Genomic DNA, 19935 nt, shown 5'->3' with positions numbered 1-19935 from the left:
CATTTAACTTACCCAACACTGCACCATCTAACACGGCCTTACAAGAAAGTTCAATAGACCAAATGAGTGAAAGCAATTTTACTGTTACCATTTTAGGGCCCATAGCACCTGCTCTGTGGCAGTGAGTACTAGTGTTACAGCACACATTGTACTAATACCAGCAAAAATAGGATCTAGAAAAAGGTGACAAATCTGTGATGACCATGCAGAAACAGTGAATTTGCTACAATACCGTTAAGCTACTGATCCTATACTGTGTGGAAGATCCTCAATTGCATACAGATTGTCTATTGCCTTCCATTACCACTCACCACCTTCTCTCCACTGCCCATACCAGAGACATTGCATGTTTATAGCTGCATCCACGAAGCTATAATGCATACTCCAATTGCCTTCACTGTGATTTTTGTGTGCATCCCAGTGCTATGTCCAGCTACACTTTACCTGTGCTTCCTTAAGCTTAGGCCCAGTTTTACTGAAGGTTTGCACTGGTGCGTATGTGACACAAAGCACACAAGGCACTGCAAGGCAACACTAATAGTAAGAACAATCAGCTTTCACTGACAATTTATTTTATCCTGAAAATGTACCCCTGTGCAGCCCCAAAACTGACACTACTTTCAGCTAACACCGTTTAATTCATGGAAACGGATCTGACGGAGCAAAAAACATAGAATTCGGCACAACATAAGGTTTACTAAAATAGCATCGTTTTGCTTTGCACCAAATCCTAGTGCCAAAGTAAACCAGTAGCAAAGAAGGGCTCAACCAGCATACCAGCTGATACCTAAGTGTACACTGGAGCACACAGTTTATACGTATGACCCCTATGTGGACGCCTACATGTAGGTATTTGTAACAGATGGTATATGCCTTCAGTAGAAATTCTATGCTACACCCTGCAACCTTGCCTTCGAACCTCATCCCGAGTCTAAGCATCATGCAGAACATCCAATTTTTTCCTGACCACTGCAATAATGCAATTGGTTAGCAGCTCTTGCTAAATCTGGTGCAGCTAGGGTGACCACCAGACAAGAAGGCAGATTCAGGGCAGTGACTTTCAAAATGCAGGAGAAAGGGTCACCAATCAGGACAACATTTCAGGACAAAAGATTAATCTTACAGACACATCTGAGAAGGTTGTGCAAATTTAAATGTGATGGTCGATGGAGGTGCAAATAGGTTTATGTCCTTTGATTTGTGTAACACATAGAAGTATTGAGCAGACATTTCCACATAGATGAAATTATTTGAATGTGAAAAAATAACAAACATATACACTCCGAGCACAATTTGGAAGTTGACATCAATACAGTAGCATTACTAGCTTTAATTTTTCTTTATTAAGGTGTAACTTCTATTATAATTGGCAGAATTACCAAAATATTTGCTCCCAAGAGAAGTTGAGTGCCAGTGAGTTCAGGCGTTGTGAGTGTGCTCGGTGTGGTACAGCAATGGCGTTGTGAAAGTGACTGCTGTCAGATAGTGTAGTTGCTGTGAGCGTGTGGAATGCGAGAAATTGTACATGTTGGAGAGCGATAGTTTGGCGAAAGTGTTGGGTGCCAGAACTCACTTATTTGTGAAAGCGTTGGATGTCTGAAAATGCTTTTACTGTAAGATCATTCGTAGTGAGAGAGCACTGGGTGTTACAATGTTGGATGTGATAGCGGTCATCACACGATGCAACATTTACATCTCTTACACCTAGAATGTCTCTCATCAGCACTGCAAAAGCATGCGAGTGCGAGAGTGCAGCTTTCATTGTATACATGTGAGTATGCTGGGAGACTTAAACCCCTGGCCCTTTCGCCAACACACATATACTCACACAATTAGACCAAGCCTGCTGAGGTACAAGGCTGAAATTCAGTATTCACTGCAAAGAACACCTTGTTTTTCGAATCAGCATGTGGGTATATCCAAAATCAGGTGTGCACAGAGGACAGTAAGAAGTTATGGGCTGATGTACTAGGGGGTCCTAGTGGCACTTTATTTTTTCATTTCTTTGATGTCTTTACATAGTGCCATGTCTCTGGACAGGTATTAAGGCACTTTACATAGAATTAACATTACAATCAGTTGTCCCTGCTACTCCTGCCATCTTACGCCATCTGAGAGTGGGGTTGAAGAGCATCCTAAGATAAAGAGACAGCTAACAAAAGTGGTAAAAAGGCACAGAAAAAGGGTGTGTGAAACAGGATAGAGAAAGGGAACGAAAGAAGAGAGGACAAAGACGTTGAAACAGAGAGAGAAATGATAGTGAGAAAAGAGAAGAGAGGGATGTAAATAAATATGTATCTATCTGCCTATATAAGTAGATAGCTATATACACAGATAGTGAGAGAGGCACAGGAGTTGGCACCTTCTCTTCAAAAGGGATTTAAAACAGTGACCCTCCATTTACATACACAAACATCTGATAGGGTCAACCAACTAAGCTTTCCTACTAGAACACTGTATTTCTCACAGATTAATTTAACTTGTATTTATTTTTCATGAAAGTTGTTTGCATAATATTTAAGAGAAAGGCCAACCTAATAGTTATATAACACCTAATTCCCCACCACCATCTGTATTGCACTCATTCAGGATCACAGTTTCCACACTGGTCTTGCAGAAGAAAAACCTTTGCTGCAGAGTAACGATATATCTTGCAGGGAGGCAGGTATAGGTCGTCCTGGCCTGTTCTTTTTCTAATCTGAGCAGTGGGCAATTTGGCAAAATGGTGAAAGGTGTGCCTGGCCCCAGACCTCAACGATTATCTATAATTACAGACAAAGGGCGTCACTTGAGTCATAAATAATGGACAGTCCATGAAATGTACGGATGGGTGGCCACCCTAGGCACAGCACTATTCTTTGTCCCATGAACAATGTAGTACTGCAATGTTATGCTCAGCAATCTGTTGCCTGAATGCCAGTACACCTATGCCATGTTGGCTTCCAAGCAATTGACAATACAATTTGTAGGTTATTGAAACTATCTGCTTTGTCGAGCCCCCATTGTGTTGTATCGCTGCTAGGTTATTTAGAAATATTTGTGCACTCTTGCATGCACTGCAAGCCTTTCTTTTTAGGTCTGCGTAAGCGTACGACCTCTTGTATACTTTCAGTACAATTAATACTTGGGACTCAAAGCCATTTCATTTGTTTTTTTCAGTGTCATTTAAAATACTTGCTTGCCAGTGGTCAGTCATGTCTCTTTGTACCTCCTTTTTCTCTTTGGCAGCAGGGCTAACTACTGTATAATTACGCTTTGTCGTGTTTAGCTGTTGTTTGGGGGACTTTTTTTTCTTTGTTTCCTGCTCCTGTGAGTCAATGTGCTTACAATGCTGAGCTCGGGGCCACTGTAGACGTACCCTACTGCTTCATCCATAGCGCTTAAATCGCACTCCCCCACGCTGTATTCTTGCTTATCCCACCACCCAGTCACCCCCCTCCCACTGTCGTTTGTTAACTCCTGTGCCACCGTCGCCGCTTGTCCCGTATCCCCTTGATTTCTTTTGCCTTACCGATTTGCGCTCATGGCGGTATGTTTCTTCATCTTCCTTGTTTTTGGGCATCTTACTGTTTCTTTGCAATGTCTTCAGGATCATTTTTATTTTTTATTTTCGCAGTTTTATGTAGCACATAATCCGCACAAAGGTATTGAAGTACTTTATTTTATTTTTTTCGCAGTTTTATGTAGAGCATACTTGATACAAAGGTATCACAGCGCTTAACGTGAGCACTGGTTACATTCATTCATTTTTGGTAGCAAGGGGAGATTAGGTGATTTTCCCAGAATCACAGGACGTTGAGCTGGCGCTGAGACTCGAACCGTTTTCCCCCGCAACAAAGTTGGCAGTGCTGGCCCTTACGCCACATCCTCTCCCCCAGGGTTCTTTGTCTGGTGAGTGTAGGGCAGTCTGGGAATACCTCGTTTTTCTCATATAGCGCTTGGTAATACAGTTTCTGCCATTTCATAGCACTGCAAAGCAGGCGCCATTCTTAACAAAATCACCATAATTAATTTGCTTTGACCTGGCAAAGACGAAGAGGTGAAAAAGCTATTTCAGGATCGTAACCTGTGACATTCTCATTCTGTCAAGACCCCTGCAGTGAGTGCATTATCCAACTGACTTGAGTAGAGCTCAACACTAGGCGATAGCATGTCCTCATGATAACCTCCACAGGGTCACCAACCAAGCAGATAGGTTAGTTCTAGACAAGAAAATGGTGAAAGGTTGTCTCCAAAATGGTGTAAAAGGAGTTGTGACTCCAGACCTAAGAACTTCACAGCCTCAAGGTTGATAGCAAAAAACATCTAGCCTTTGGATGTAAATTGGGCCTCTTCAAAAAGAGTCCAGTTAGCGTGAACTCAATACAAAGGTACTACAGCGTTTTACATGAGCACCAGTTATATTACACAAAAACACATTATTTTTGGTAGCAAGGAGAGATTAAGGGGGTCATTCAGACCCCGGCGGGCGACGGGAGCCGCCTGCCTGGAGGGAACCGCCATATGGCCGCTCCGCGGTCGAAAGACCGCAGAGGCCATTCTGGCTTTCCCGCTGGGCTGGCGGGCGACCACCAGAAGGCCGCCCGCCAGCCCAGCATGAAACCCCTTCCCACGAGGAAGCCGGCTCCGAATGGAGCCGGCAGAGTGGGAAGGTGCGACAGGTGCAGTTGCACCCGTCGCGAATTTCAGTGTCTGCTGAGCAGACACTGAAATTCTTTGTGGGGCCCTCTTATGGGGGCCCCTGCAGTGCCCATGCCATTGGCATGGGCACTGCAGGGGCCCCCAGGGGCCCCACGACACCCCATACTGCCATCCTGTTCCTGGCGGGCGAACCGCCAGGAACAGGATGGCGGTATGGGGTGTCGGAATCCCCATGGTGGCGCAGCAAGCTGCGCCGCCATGGAGGATTCCTGAGGGCATCGGAAAACCGGCGGGAGACCGCCGGTTTTCCTGTTCTGACCGCGGCCAAACCACCGCGGTCAGAATGCCCTGCGGGGCACCACCAGCCTGTTGGCGGTGCTCCCGCATCCTCGGCCGCCGGGGTCGGAATGACCCCCTAAGTGATTTGCCCTGAATAACAAGATGTTGAACCAGCACCAAGACTCAAACTGTGTTCCCTAGCTCCAAAGTCGTCAGCTCTAGCCCTTGTGCCGCATCCTCTCCCCTAGGGTCTTTGTCTGGTGCATGTTGGGGCAGTCTAGGAATACCTTGTTTTTTTAATATATAGCACTTGGTAATACAGGTTCTGCTGTTTCATATCACTGTAAAGCAGGTGCCATTCTTAACAAAATCGCTATAAATCATTTGCATCGACCTTGCAGAGATGAAGAATTGAAAAAGCTATGTCAGGATTGTAATCTGTGTCATTCTTATTCTGTCAAACCCTCCATAGTGGGTGCATTAACCAATTGACTTGACACTAGGAGAAAGCACGTTCTCTTGCTAACCTCCGGAGGGTCATCAACCAAGCACATAGGTTAGTTCAAGGCAAGAAGATGGCGAAAGGTGTTGTCTTAAAAGTGGTGAAAAAGAAATCATGACTCCAGCCCCAAGCACTTCACAGCCTCAAGCTTGATATCAAAAACATCTAGCATTTAGATGTAAGTTGGGCTTCTTCAGATAGAGTTCAGTTAGTAGAGGCAGCCCTTTTCCTAACCCTGTAGTGCAAAGAACCTAACACAAGGGTGTCACAGTGAGAGGAGTAGCGTATCATACGCTACACAAGTTGAGAAACTCCATCACCTCCTCATCTCAGTTTTCACTGGTATCATGACTTTGATGGCAGTCCCCTCACAGCTACTGTGGCCTTGCAGATGCCACTTCCAGAAGCACTGTCTAAAACAGAGTTTGAAAAGCACTGCTTTCTGTTTGAAGAGGCACCACCTTGAATCCCCCTCTTCCCCACAGTCGCTGTTACAGGTGCGGAGCACTTCTCCATCACCCTCTGGACTCCTGTGTATGATGATCCATGCATCGTCTGTCACAATTCAGTAATCTTTAACCTGCTCTCCTTTCTTCCAACCCCAGGCTTCATGTAACCACTCCACTAAGTTCCCATACATCATTTGATGTAAACTCTATGCATTATTTCTGATTGCCTTGGTTACCAAGTACATGGAAAATTAATGTCAAGAAAATATTTTTCTTACCCTAGCAAGTGGCCCTCTTCTCACTCCTGCTGCTACTGGTGTTCCTCTCAGTGCTTCACCACACCTCCTCGTGTCTATAGGAATATACATATATTTGTTTATATAGGTACACACCCTAAGGACTACATCTCAAAGTCAATTCTGAAAAGTAATAGGAAAGACTCCATGGGCAGGAGATGTTTTAAACAGGAGAAATGTTGTTTCACAAACTGTGGCCACCAGGACCAGCCACTTCTTGTACTTAGGTAACCCAAATATGTTGTTGTGATTGAAGCCTTGTTTTGTTTAAGACAACAAACAGGCAGGATCCATGTCATGCCTACAGGGCAGCCACTGTGTAAATAAGTTCCATATAAATTATTTTTCGTCACATATCTTATGTAGGAATCAAGAAACTCTGACATGTTTCTGGACCTACCTTTGATTCCCCCCAAAAAAGGTACATTTGAATCATTTTCATAGCCTGAAAAAATGCCAATGAACCAGCCCTGTAGGAGCCTCACTGGGCACCACTGGTCTAGGTGAAAAAACACTCTATCCTCCAACCCCAGGCTTCCCGCTCTACTTTGAGTGGACCAGATGACAAGGCCAAGGCTTCAAATTTTGATTCGCCACCTCAACAAAGATAATTCGGACTTCAAAATCATCAGCCAGTGCACAAAGGTATGTACCGAAAAGGCACCGTAAAGACCCAGGAGATTCAGGTACACATATATGTTCTAAAGAGTCCAGTCCTGAGCAGAGGGCTTTCATAAGACTATAAATCCAAGGAAGTGCTTTACATTTCTAAAGAGTACAAGCCCTTCTGTATTTCCATTTAAAACACTGACCCAAGGTCACAGATGTCGCACCTCTGGAGCCTATCCTGTCAGCCCATCTACCACTGAAGCTCTGTTTCACCAATCTGCACACATTTGTTCAGTTAAGCTGCCTCTTCTGTTATTCTCTTTGTATATAGTCTATGTTTTTAAAAGTTAGGCTAGCATTGCCAATGTAGTGGAATAATTCATTTAAAAGTTTAACACACAGAAATATATGGAGACCCCATTTTCTTTGCTCCCAACTCTTTTGACCCCCTCATGGTGCTATAAAAGTTTGGGTAAAAACACTTGAAATGGTTGAATCTCCAGGGTATCACAGTCAGTCTGTAGGAATGAGGCAAAAACACTCCCAATATGGCAGCCTTGTTGTGTCCTCTCTCCTGCAGCGACAGGCCTGAGAGGATTGCTGTGGCACCTGGCATACATCTAATACACTTCAAACCAAAACGCATAGGTAAAATATAATGTCTCTCCTTTTTCTCTTTTCAATAGCTCTCTCACAAAAGCAGGTGCTTGTTGTCATCTTGTGTCCTGCAGACATTGATTAGGTTTCCCATACCCCTGCTTTTACTACCTTGCATCATGTTCTGTATGACCCTGAATCCGCATGATTACGCATATGTTTACTGATTTAAGACAACTTATATTCCCTTTAAGTTATTTTTCTTTTTAGAAAATACATATACTAGGATAGCCCTCAACTACACCTACGATTTTCATCCGTAGTTCTGCACTAGGCCAACTGGAAATGGGAGGCGGGAATTTCCAGGGCAATGAATTCATGTAGATTCGAAAATGCAAATCCATTGCTGGTGAATAAGAACTCTTTTTTCAATAGAAACTGATTTAATGTTTAAAAAGCATGTTAGTCCTGTCTTTCCTAGTGCAGTGCACACTAAAGGAACCTACAATATAAGAGGAAAGGGCGAAACGACAGGACAGGTTTTTATTACTATGATTAAGAAATACACATTTTAAAGAAAAGCAGCACATTGGATTTCATTCGATAAATTGACTCGCGTGAGTTTTTTCATCTGAGGAAGAAATGAGCATCTAAGCAACTAGGGCAGAATTGCATTGAGTGCAAAGTGGCCTGAAATTGGAAAATGGAAGAAGCTGTCAACATCTATATAAGAAGTCACCTCACGTGTAAATTCATTCACGGACGAGATGGACACATTTTGTAATGAAAGGAATATTTAGCACAGTGTTGCAGTGGTGTCTGCAAATCATACATTTACAATTTATTCAAGAGATTGAAAATCGTGGGTGCTCACGGTTACTGCGTTTTTTTCATAAATTGATGGATCCACATTTGCTAAGACTGGACACCTAAGAGACGTGAGCTGCAGTTCAACTGGTGAGCTCCCTCCGCGTCCAGTTCGGGCCATTTATGACTCACATTGTGGACATCATCATGAGCCTCATGTTAATTTAAGTGCAGACACTGGTATGCGTCCGAATCAGGACCGCCACAAGTGTGCAAAGTTTACCCCTGGCATTTTTTTTACTGCACAAGTTTTGTCAGGTTTCACCTGGTAAAAATCATAAAGATGGAAAACGCATTATTTTGAGTTGAACAATTTAGAACAGTGGAAAACGTGAATTATTACTGTGTTATCCCCCATTTCCAGTTGGAGAACTTGGTTTGGTGATTTAATAGCTGCAAGGAATTGGATTGATAACTAAATGGAGAGAGACTTCATTCTTGAGGTGAACTGTCCATCAAAGCTAAACGATTTAAGGCTTAAAATAACCGATTTATTTGAGAAATGCTGAACACAAACATAGGTGTTTCTCAGAGAATGTATTAAAAGGAGCACCAAAATCAACATTATAAAATTGGAAAACCAAACATTTAAATGATAATGGTACAATGATGAAATAATAATGAACCAAATATAATGGAGGGACCAGGACAGATAAAAAAACACATTGTGATATTTTCATAATTATAGTGATACATCCTAAAAGAAAATCAGTCTAAAATTGGTAGTTCAAGTTTTGTTGAATCTTCTTTATTTTCTTACGCAGTTCCTGAGTATCATATGAGGTAAAACAATCACAGCCTCAGCCAATGCATTTCGTTCTAACATCAAACCTCATCAGGGCTGTAATACAATACACAAAGATACATAAATATATACAATTCTACCATACAAAATCAAAAATAACACCATGCGTAATGATGTACTACTTTCACTCCATTTTCTGGCAATTCATATAAAATCATTCTTTTAAATTTAAAAAGCCTTATATGGAATCCTATGGTTCATTACATAGGATCACTAAAAGCACACTTTATGTGAAGTTATTTAATATAAAATACATGTCCATTCATCAAGTCAATCTGGGCACATTTAAAGATAAGAGGAGAGGAGAGGGGAAAACATCTTATTGCACCAGTAGTGGCATATCATATAGCTAATCCATCAAAAGACATCAATACCTTAATCATCAGATGCCATATTTAATTCCAAAAGTTTGGGTCCTCGAACACAATGTGACAGTGAACCATTCATCAGCTCTATCTAATCACATTAGACTTAAAGGGAGAGAGAGAAGAAAAAGACACAACATACTTTCCCCTACCACATAATATAGGTAATCAGTTGGAAAGTGTCACTATCATAATCATACCATAAACATACAGTATTAATTTCCAAATGTTTGATCCCTCATGCAAGATGCAACATAGTAAGCAATATGTTTCTCCAATGTTGTCAATGATTACTTGAAATATCCAATCAATCCACCTTCTTATTATATTTAAAGTGAATCCACATACCTCAAGTAGGCTGTATTAGGCAGGGACACAAAAGCCCATATTTATACTGTTTTAGCGCCGCATTTGCGTCTTTTTTTTACGCAAAAACGGTGCAAACTTGTAAAATACAATTGCATTTTGTGAGTTTGCGCCATTTTTGCGTCAAAAAGCAGTGCAAATGCGGCACTAAAACAGTATAAATATGGCCCAAGTACATAAACCATAACCAATTATATGACATCCTTAATAGGCATATAGCATCACACCTAAATCCACGTGAACCACTATCTCCAAAAACCATATCACACCACAAGATAAATCCTATTACCCCATAGTAAAATGGTATCACCACAAAACAATATTGCATGCACTCCACATCCAACACTGCCAGAACAATCAGTCCAAGCATATTATAATACCAAAAAACTACTTCAACCATTCCCACAGTTTGGTGATGTGGTACCAGTTAGGCATACCTGAATCAGTGTCCAGCGGTTTGAGCGGCACCTCCACGTAACAGCAAACAAAAGAAAACACCAATAACAAAGTATCCTTTATATACTTTGTTGCCGTGTAAAGTCAAAACACCTGTGTGTGCCCGCAGAACGCGCTGGCCACATATTGAAATCCTCACACAGCCATTAATTTATAATGGTGCACGTTCAATAGACGTAACACAAAGGCATATTGTTCCACAATTTTGTTCCTCCATTGGGTAACCGATTAATGTCATATAAAGTCAGAATTCATTCAATCTGAGAGCAATCCATTTCAGAAGTCATTCGTCAAAGGGTATCCGGCCTTGTGGAACTGTCTTTGGCTACAGCCCTCTGCCTCATCCCGCTGGAGTTTTCCTACTTCTATTTCAGCGACTGAGTCTTAACATAGAAATCTTCACTGCAGCTTTGGCCCAAGGTCATACAAACACTAACGCTCCCTCCTCAGACACCTCTTGCAGCCTTGTCCCACTGAACATTACCTTCTCAGACATTTTTCTTCAAGAATGTTTCCAAAGGTAACCACTGAGCTGGCCCAATCCACTTCTTGTATTTTAACCACGCTTTATTGCAATCGGCCTTAACTTTCCACTTTGACCCGGTCTTGCACAACTGGATGTCTGCGGTTGGTGCTTTGATCTTTTAGGTACTAGATTTCATTTAGAACTTTAAAAATGCATATTTGTTTTGTTTTGGTGTTAAATAATTTATTAAAATTTACTCTATTTTTCTAAATTGGTTTGAGATTTTTCTTGTGTTGTGTTTTCACTTTATTACTGTTTGTGTACTGCATAAATTCTTTTCACATTGCCTCTAAGTTAAGCCTGACTGCTTTTTGGGCCAAGCTACAGAGGGTTTAGCACAGGTTAAGTTAGTGAATTTTTCTGGTTTATCTGCAAGGAATTGTGGCTTTTGTTTGATCAGGGCTCACACCCCAGTCAAGCAACAACACAATTTCTCACAAAACCCATATTACCAAGTTCTGTATAGAACATTGTTTGAAAAAAATGCCCTGTTATATACATTCACCATTCTTTACATGGAAACAGCTCCTGATGTTACTCCTGAGCTCCATGATTCCATTTGTTGTCATCTACGCATCTAGGAAAACTTGCTGCCTTGCATACTATACCAGTTGTTTAGTATGCATCAGTACACCCAGAGATAGGTAACCCATCACAAAGAAATCTTTAATGACTGTTCAGATCTGCCAGCCATAACATAATAATCATGAGTTCATGCTTTGATTTGCCACCCATCTTTTCTAAGGGCATTTTTGTATTTGAGATCTATTTCCACCTATCACTCCTAATTTAGTAATTCCTTCAAGTGGGACAGATGGACTCTTTCTGTATTTAAAAATTGTCCGAGACAAAGTAACTGACAGAGAAATTATGACGTAGCTCACCCCTTTAGTCCCCGAGTGTTTATGGCTGCTGCACAACAATTGTTTTTACATTTCTACCTGGAAAGGTTAAAGAAAGATACATCTACTACACAGTGTAAGTGATTTCTACAAAGACAAGCCTTAAATTCAATTTGAGTTGACTTTCCAGTCTTTTCACTACCACAAATTTGATGTCCTGTATAGAGAGGTTGGCGATGAAGTTGGCATGCAGCCTGCACTCATCGAACCACATCTCTCTGTCTGTTTCCTACCCATCTTCCTGTCTCTGACTATAACTGCATGTCTTTTGGGACTCTATGTGATTCCGTATCTGTGTTGTCTCAGTGTGTAATCACCTGTGTGTTGATTTTTCTGCAGAGGTATCGATATGTCTATTAGTCTGTGAGCATGGGCATTGTCTGTCTTACACTCTGCGTGCATGGGATCCTGCTAGCATGCACATGTTTATGGGTAACGTAGTTTGTGTGTGTGGGAGTCTAGCTGAATGTCTGCTGATGTGTTGCTTTGTCTGCACATGTGCATGTATGTGTAACCTGTATTGTAGTATGTTTGTTGAGCACAGCTGTCACCCATAAGGATATCCTAAAACTTTAGATTTCAGTTAGATTGGCATCACATTTCAGGGAATAGACCATTAGTAAATACAGAAAAGCAAGGTAAGAACTGTCCTAAAAGAATGATGATAGTCATTCAAGCAATGACCAAAGGGAGATTCTTCAGGTATTTAGCACCTATGAATGAGAAGGCGCACCCTCCTGCATGAGGTTCGCTAATCCAAAATATTTGCAGAAGATGATGAGAAGAGAAGCATAGAGTTTAGTTGGTGTAAAGTGCTTGAACGAGAGGGCCAAGCTGGTAGAAAGCTCTGTGAACATGTTTTAAAGATAAATGCTTGGCTATAGGAAGACAATGGAGTGTAGCAGAAAGGGAGGTGATATGTGAGTGGCAAGGGAGGGAGAGGATAAGACAAGCTGCAGCATTTTCAATATTTTAGAGTCTAGTGATTAGATAAGTGGGACAACCAAGTAAGAGTGAGTTACAGAACCAGGTGTGATAAAACATAGAGCAACATGATAACGGCTGTTGTGTGTATCGGTGTGCAAGGTTATAAACAAAAGCCAAACTGGTTGGCTTGCAAATCTTCATCTTTTAACTTTCCCAGTGAATGTTTCCCCTCAGGTATGTGCATGAACAGATATAGGTAGCCCTCAACAATGTAAACAGGTACAATTGTAGTCTTGTAATCATTTTTGTATGATAGAATGGAGAATAAATTAATGCAATAAAGAGAAAGCAGTTGTGTAGGGAAATGCCTCTCTTGGCAGGGTTACCCCCTAACCTTTTGCCTTTTGTTGATGCCAGTTATGATTGAAAGTGTGCTGGGACCCTGCTAACCAGGCCCCAGCACCAGTGTTATTTCCCTAAACTGTACCTTTGTTCCCACAATTGGCACAGCCCTGGCACACAGATAAGTCCATTTTAACTGGTACCCCTGGTACCAAGGGCCCTGTGGCCATGGAAGATCTCTAAGGGCTGCAGCGTGTATTATGCCACCCTGGGGACTCTTCACTCAGCAAATTCACACCACCTCACAGCTTGTGTGTGCTGGTGGGGAAAAAATGATTAAGTCGACATGGCACTCCCCTTAGCGTGCCATGCCCTCAACACACTGCCTGTGGCATAGGTAAGTCACCCCTCTAGCAGGCCTTACAGCCCTAAGGCAGGGTGCACTATACTATACTATAGTTGCATGAGCACTATTCCCCTACAGTGTCTAAGCCAAACCTTAGACATTGTAAGTGCAGGGTAGCCATAAACAGTATATGGTGTGGGAGTCTGTCAATTACGAACTCCACAGTTCCATAATGGCTACACTGAAATCTGGGAAGTTTGGTATCACACTTCTCAGCACAATAAATGCACACTGATGCCAGTGTGGGATTTATTGAATGATGCACACAGGGGGCATGTTAGAGATGCCCCCTGCATACCAGTCCAATTCCTAGTGTTAGGCTCACCAGTTCCTGCCAGCCTGCCACAACCAGACGAGTTTCTGGCCATATGGGGTGAGTGCCTTTGTCACTCTGTGGCCAGGAACAAAGCCTGCACTGGGTGGAGGTGCTTCTCACCTCCCCCTGCAGGAACTGTAACACCTGGCGGTGAGCCTCAAAGGCTCATGCCTGTTGTTACTGCGCCCCAGGGAATCCCAGCTAGTGGAGGTGCCCGCCCTTCCGGACACAGCCCCCTCTTTTGGCAGTAAGTCCGGAGGAGATAAAGAGAAAAACATAGAGGAGTCACCCACCAGTTCAGGACAGCCCCTAAGGTGTCCTGAGCTGAGGTGACCCCTGCCTTAAGAAATCCTCTGTCTTGGTTTTGGAGGATTCCCCCAGTAGGAATAGGGATGTCCTCCCCTCCCCTCAGGGAGGAGGCACAAAGAGGGTGTAGCCACCCTCCAGGGCAGTAGCCATTTGCCATTGGCTACTGTCCCCAGACCTAAACACACCCCTAAATTCAGTATTTATGGGGTGACCCTGAACCCAGGAAATCCGATTTCTGCAACCTACAACAAGAAAAAGGACTGCTGACCTGAATGCCCCGCAGAGACGATGGAGACAACAGCTGACTTGGCCCCAGCCCTACCACCCTGTCTCCTGACTCAAAGAACCTGCACAGCGATGCATCCACCGGGACCAGCGACCTCTGACGACTCAGAGGACTGACCAGCACCTAAAGCACCAAGAACCTCCAGAGGACAGCGGCTCGGTCCAGAAACAATGACAAAAAAGCAACAAGAAACCAACTTTGAAGAGACTCTCACTTTCCGCCAGAAGAGTGAGTCTTCAACCTATGCACCCGACACACCCGGCTCGAGTTTGGAGAAACCAATACTGCAGAGAGGACTCCCAGGCGACTCCAACAACGTGAACACCCTGAGTTGACCTCCCTGCACCCCACAGCGACGCCTGCAGAGAGGATCCAAAAGCTCCCCCGGACCTCAACTGCCTGGTAAAAAGGGAACTCGACGCCTGGACCAAGCACTGCACCCGCAGCCCCCAGGACCAAGCGGAACCACCTACCAGTACAGGAGTGACCAGCAGACGGCCCTCATCCTAGGCCAGTCGGTGGCTGGCCCGAGAATGCCCCCATGCCCTGCCTGCATCGCCAGAGAGACCCCCAGGTCCCTCCATTTCTTTCAACGCAAAACCCGACACCTACTTTGCACACTGCACCCGGCCGCCCCTGTGCCGCTGATGGTGTGTTCTGTGTGCTTGTGTGTGTCCCTCCCAGTGCTCTACAAAACCCCTCTGGTCTGCTCCCCGAGGCCGCAGGTACTTACCTGTTAGCAGAATGGAACCCGAGCACCCCTGTTCTCCATAGGCGCCTATGTGTTTTGGGCCCTCCTCTGATCTCTGCACCTGACTGGCCCTGTGTTGCTGGTGCTGTAGCTTTGGGTTGCCTTGAACCCCCAATGGTGGGATGCCTATGCCCAGGAAACTGACTGTGTAAGTGCCTTACTATCCTGAGAAACTAACATTTACTTACCTCCCCCAGGAACTGTTGATTTTTGCACTGTGTCCACTTTTAAAATAGCTATTTGCCATTTTAACCAAAACTGTGTGTACTACTGTTTTGAATCAAAGTTCTATACTTACCAGTGTGAAGTACCTTGCATTTTATGTACTTACCTCAAATTTGAATCTTGTGGTTCTAAGATAAATTTTAAAAATATATTATTCTATATAAAAATGATTGGCCTGGAGTTAAGTCTTTGAGTGTGTGTTCCTCATTTATTGCCTGTGAGTGTACAACAAATGCTTAACACTACCCTCTGATTAGCCTACTGCTCGACCACACTACCACAAAATAGAGCATTAGAACTATCTAATTTTGCCACTATCAACCTCTAAGGGGAACCCCTGGACATTGTGCACACTATCTCTCACTTTGACATAGTACATACAGAGCAAACTTCCTACAAGTTGCTACCTTTAACAGAAGGCACAGCATTTCAACAGTTCCATCCTAAAACAGTCCAGTCTGCTAAAACTACAAAATAATTTACAGTTGTCCAGCAAGTACCACTGTCTAGAAGGCTCAGTCAGTGCATTTTCATAGACTGTCAAAATTACCATAAGAAAATCTTGTTTTGATGACACTTCATATTAAGACTTAATTACAAAATAAGGGCAGCCTCTGCGCTGTAAACCACAGTCTAATTCCCTACCTCAGTCCATATGTAATCATCTTAGTACCTGCTCTCACATTGATGATAACGACATTTTTAAATAGTTACTGCAGACAGAAGTGTTCATATCCAATATATATATTATCATGAATAATCACAGAAAAGGTGACATAGTTTTGTAATTATAAATCAACTTGTGCACTGTACCTGTTCTTTGCATGGTTTGCCAAATTATATTTAAATTGCAAAAAACGAGGAAACCTAAAGTATTGTTCAACCAAACATCCCTTAACATCCAGCTCTGTTCCAGCTAAGCATTCATAAGTTTTTATTATAGATTTTTAAGGCAGGATTCCCCCGAATGTGATGCATCCAAATATCCAAGGTCCTCTTCACATTATTAATTTCTTCTTTGTAGACAAAATTAACTCAATTGAACACCCTAGTCCTATATTGTTAAATTTTACATCCATCAGCTAGGCTACTAAATTAATCAGCAAACCAATGGTACAAGTCCCTCAGCATACAAGCATCATGAAACATTCCTAAATCTGGGAACCCAATCCCACCCTGTTAAACTCCAAACAGGAGGAGATAACAGATATTCACAGTCTTCTGCTTGCTTCATAAAAAATTAAGATTACTCCATTTTTTCATAAGTTGGTATAGTTATAAATCAAAATACAGGCAATGTAAAAGCTTGAAATGTATGCAAACCTTTAGACAACAAACTAATTTGTGTCATATTTGTGTACCTCAATTTAGTATCTCCCAATGATACATTTTGTTACTCCGCAGGCCGTGACTCAACCTGTAGCTCGCCCTCTCATTTCCTCGCAGTCTGCCGTGACCCGCGATTGTCTCCACAGAGTCCTGCATCATCCCCCTGGATACTCTTTTCAATTCTTAGTTTTGCTGGGCAACTGGCATGAAGCTATTCTTCTTCCTGGGGGGCTATGTTCCTCTTCCTTGTAGTTCTTTGTCCCAGAATCCCTCTGGAAGGGTTTTTGTTCCATCTATCCATCATGGAGGTGCTACTATGCTTTCTCTGTTGCTTTTTCCCTATCCAAAATGGCGGCTTTAAGTTTCTCTGTCATCACTTCCTGTCTTTGGGTACATAAGGGTCAGAAATGTCATTTCTCTTTGCGTTGCAACACTCTTTACTCCTGCTGGTGTGTCTTCATTCTTTTGCTGGTTACTTGCTGACTCCTCATTACTGTTGCCTCCATCCATTGGTGGTTCTGATTCCTGTGTCCTGTCCTGATTCTTTCTTGGGCCTACCTTGTCTGCTACTCTTTAGTCCTGTTTTAGCCTTGTATTCCAGCCATCTTCCACCTCCTGGAGTCTCCAGCTATCATCAGAGGTTTCCTCTTGGGGATTCCTTCTGGAAGGCACTGTCTGTTTAGCCGCACCACTGCTACCATAAAGGGTCACCCCTACCTTAGACAGATAAGAACCTTCAAGATCTGGAACTGTGAACCTTCCTTTCATATCAAGATGACAAAGAAGAGTCAGTTCACTGAAGAACCTGACAGATTGCAAAGCTCAATTACCAGTTTTGTCACGGAGACACGGATGGCACTCAAGCATCATCTCAAGGAGACATCACCTGGATCCAGCATGAGCCCTAGTCCAGACTATGCAACAACAAGCCAAAGATCTACAATTGTTGTAGAATGAAAATGTGGCTTTACATTAAGACCTTACAGCCAGAGCGTCTCACGTCCTGGGGATAACTTCAACAACTACTCGTATCCTTGGAGATCCAAATAAATTAAGAGTTTTTGGACACCTTGACGGTGTTATTTGTCTTCCATCCTGCTGAATTTACTTTGGATAGAACTAAGGTGGGGTATCTGATCAGTGCCTTGTCTGGCCCAGTATTAGCATGGGTGATGCCTCTGTTAACCACAGAAGAGCCACATCTCAATAATTATGCCACGTTTCTTACTGTTTTCAAACAGATGTTTGAACCGCCAGGTCTGGAAATGTCTGCAGAAGAAGCACTGTGTGACATTCAGCAGGGTAATCAAGATGTTTTGCAATAGATGGCCTGCTTTTGCTGTCGTGAAACTCTTGCCAAATTAATAAGACTGCTGGGTTTTGGGCGGCAACACCACCGAGCATGCGGGACTGAGTATGATCCTAAACCGTCTGGCAGCTGTCTGCCTAAATCTTCCGGCCAGCTAGCAGCACTTTATAGATACCATAGGTAAAAGCGATTTGTGGCAGCCCATCACATGACACTCTTAGTCTTGCCGGGGAAGTTGCAGGGGAAACAGATCGTGCCCCGTTCTCTCAGTTACACAAGTCTCATGCATGTAATGAAAAGCAAAAGCATATCTTGGTTCAATAGGATTTATTGAACTAGTGTATTCTACATAAAAAGGCATGAGGTGTGATTATAAGGATGATGAAACCAGATACTATTACTTCGGTGACCAAAAAAGTGAAACAGAGAAACAGTCCCACCATATTTGTCACAATAGCATTACCAATATTCCTACACACACTACTAAGATTCCTACATGAGAGCAAGTAGCAGTGATAGCCCTAATCTGCCCATCTAGTCCCGGGAGTGTATCACGAGCCCCGCGCAGCGTAGCCTGTGGCCTCTGAGAGCAGGCCTGTCAAGTTAGTGGCAGGAGGCCACACACTTCGCGTTAGACACTCTCCAGCCCCCTTTGGGGTTAGAGGGTGTTTAGCACGAGGTGTGAGGCCTCCTGCCACCATATGGTACAGGAGGACGATGCGGATGGCGCAAGGTACAGGCCCTCAGGCCTTACCCTCGCACGCTTGGGCCCTTACAATATACCAAACTGTTGGGACCCTTGGGCCCCGAGCACGTGGCTCAGGTCCCCAGGGGCCTACCTGGCAGCATTTGTTTTTTAAATTTAAAAATAATAATAACAAAACAATTACTGGGGGGTCAGAGGACTCAGAGCACACTGTGTATGTGTCCTTTGCCCTGTAGCCCCCAGATCAACAGCACAAATTCTTAACGGTGACAACAGGTTAGAGCTCCAGAAAGCCCCCATATCCACTTAACTTAGGTTAGGGTCCTGTTGTCCAGGGGAGGTGTTGAGAAAGATGCAGGGGCCCCCCATACTGCCTCCACAGCCTGCCATTTTTCAAAAAGACTTAGGCCCTCATTATGATCTCGGTGGTCCAAACAGTGGACCGCCAAGATCACCGCCACAGCAGGACCGCCAGTCCTGGCTGTCCTTTGACCGCCATATAATGACGCCTGGTGGCACACCGACATTGATGGTGGTGTGAACCGACAGACGCCATATTGGTGGTCGGTGGCGGAGGTGGACGAAGGCCGTTCCCTCCCGGAGCAGTGCCACAGAAAAGATAAGTGCTGTCCAAGAGGGAATGTGGGGTGGGTGTGTGTGTGTGGAGTGATTGAGTGCATGCATGGGTGTGTGTGTGTGTGTGTGTGTGAAGGGGGATGTGTGTCTGCGTGTATGTATGCGTGTGTGTATGTCTATGAATGTGTGCATGTGTGACTGAGGGTGTTGGTGTGCATGTGTACACAAAACACATATATCATCACTCAGCATACTGCTAAGTGCATCTACAATGGGCCATGTACCACGTGTTAAACAAACTAACATATCCACTGAGTGCACTGCCACAACAGATGTACCTCTGGATCACACATACCACAACATGGACTACTTCCCATGCCACCACACATGCAGTTACACCAGTTGGACTATGCACCATGACAACTCCACCCTCACACATCATACAACAATTGGCAAAACCTGTCACTGAGGCCAGATGACACACACATCTCAGGTGTCAATATTTTGCATGCTTGAGGCACACATTGACAAACACTACTGCCAGTATACCTAAGACACATCCCACTACCACATAAGCAGCCTGAAGAAACTGATTGCAACATTTCCATCACATCAACATGCCATGTGTCATGAAATACCCAATCCACTCCTAATGTGCCACAACATAATAGTCAAGCCAAGCTGTAAGAGTTACAGGCCATCTGAAGTGCCCCCAACTATACATGTCGACATGATTTAGGCAGTCAGTCAGCGATGCAGGAGAGGATAAACTAGGGCATTTTCATACATGCCA

This window comes from Pleurodeles waltl, chromosome 3_1 (assembly GCF_031143425.1).
Source record: "Pleurodeles waltl isolate 20211129_DDA chromosome 3_1, aPleWal1.hap1.20221129, whole genome shotgun sequence".
In the NCBI taxonomy this organism is placed as follows: domain Eukaryota; kingdom Metazoa; phylum Chordata; class Amphibia; order Caudata; family Salamandridae; genus Pleurodeles; species Pleurodeles waltl.
Note: the sequence above shows the minus strand (reverse complement) of the source record.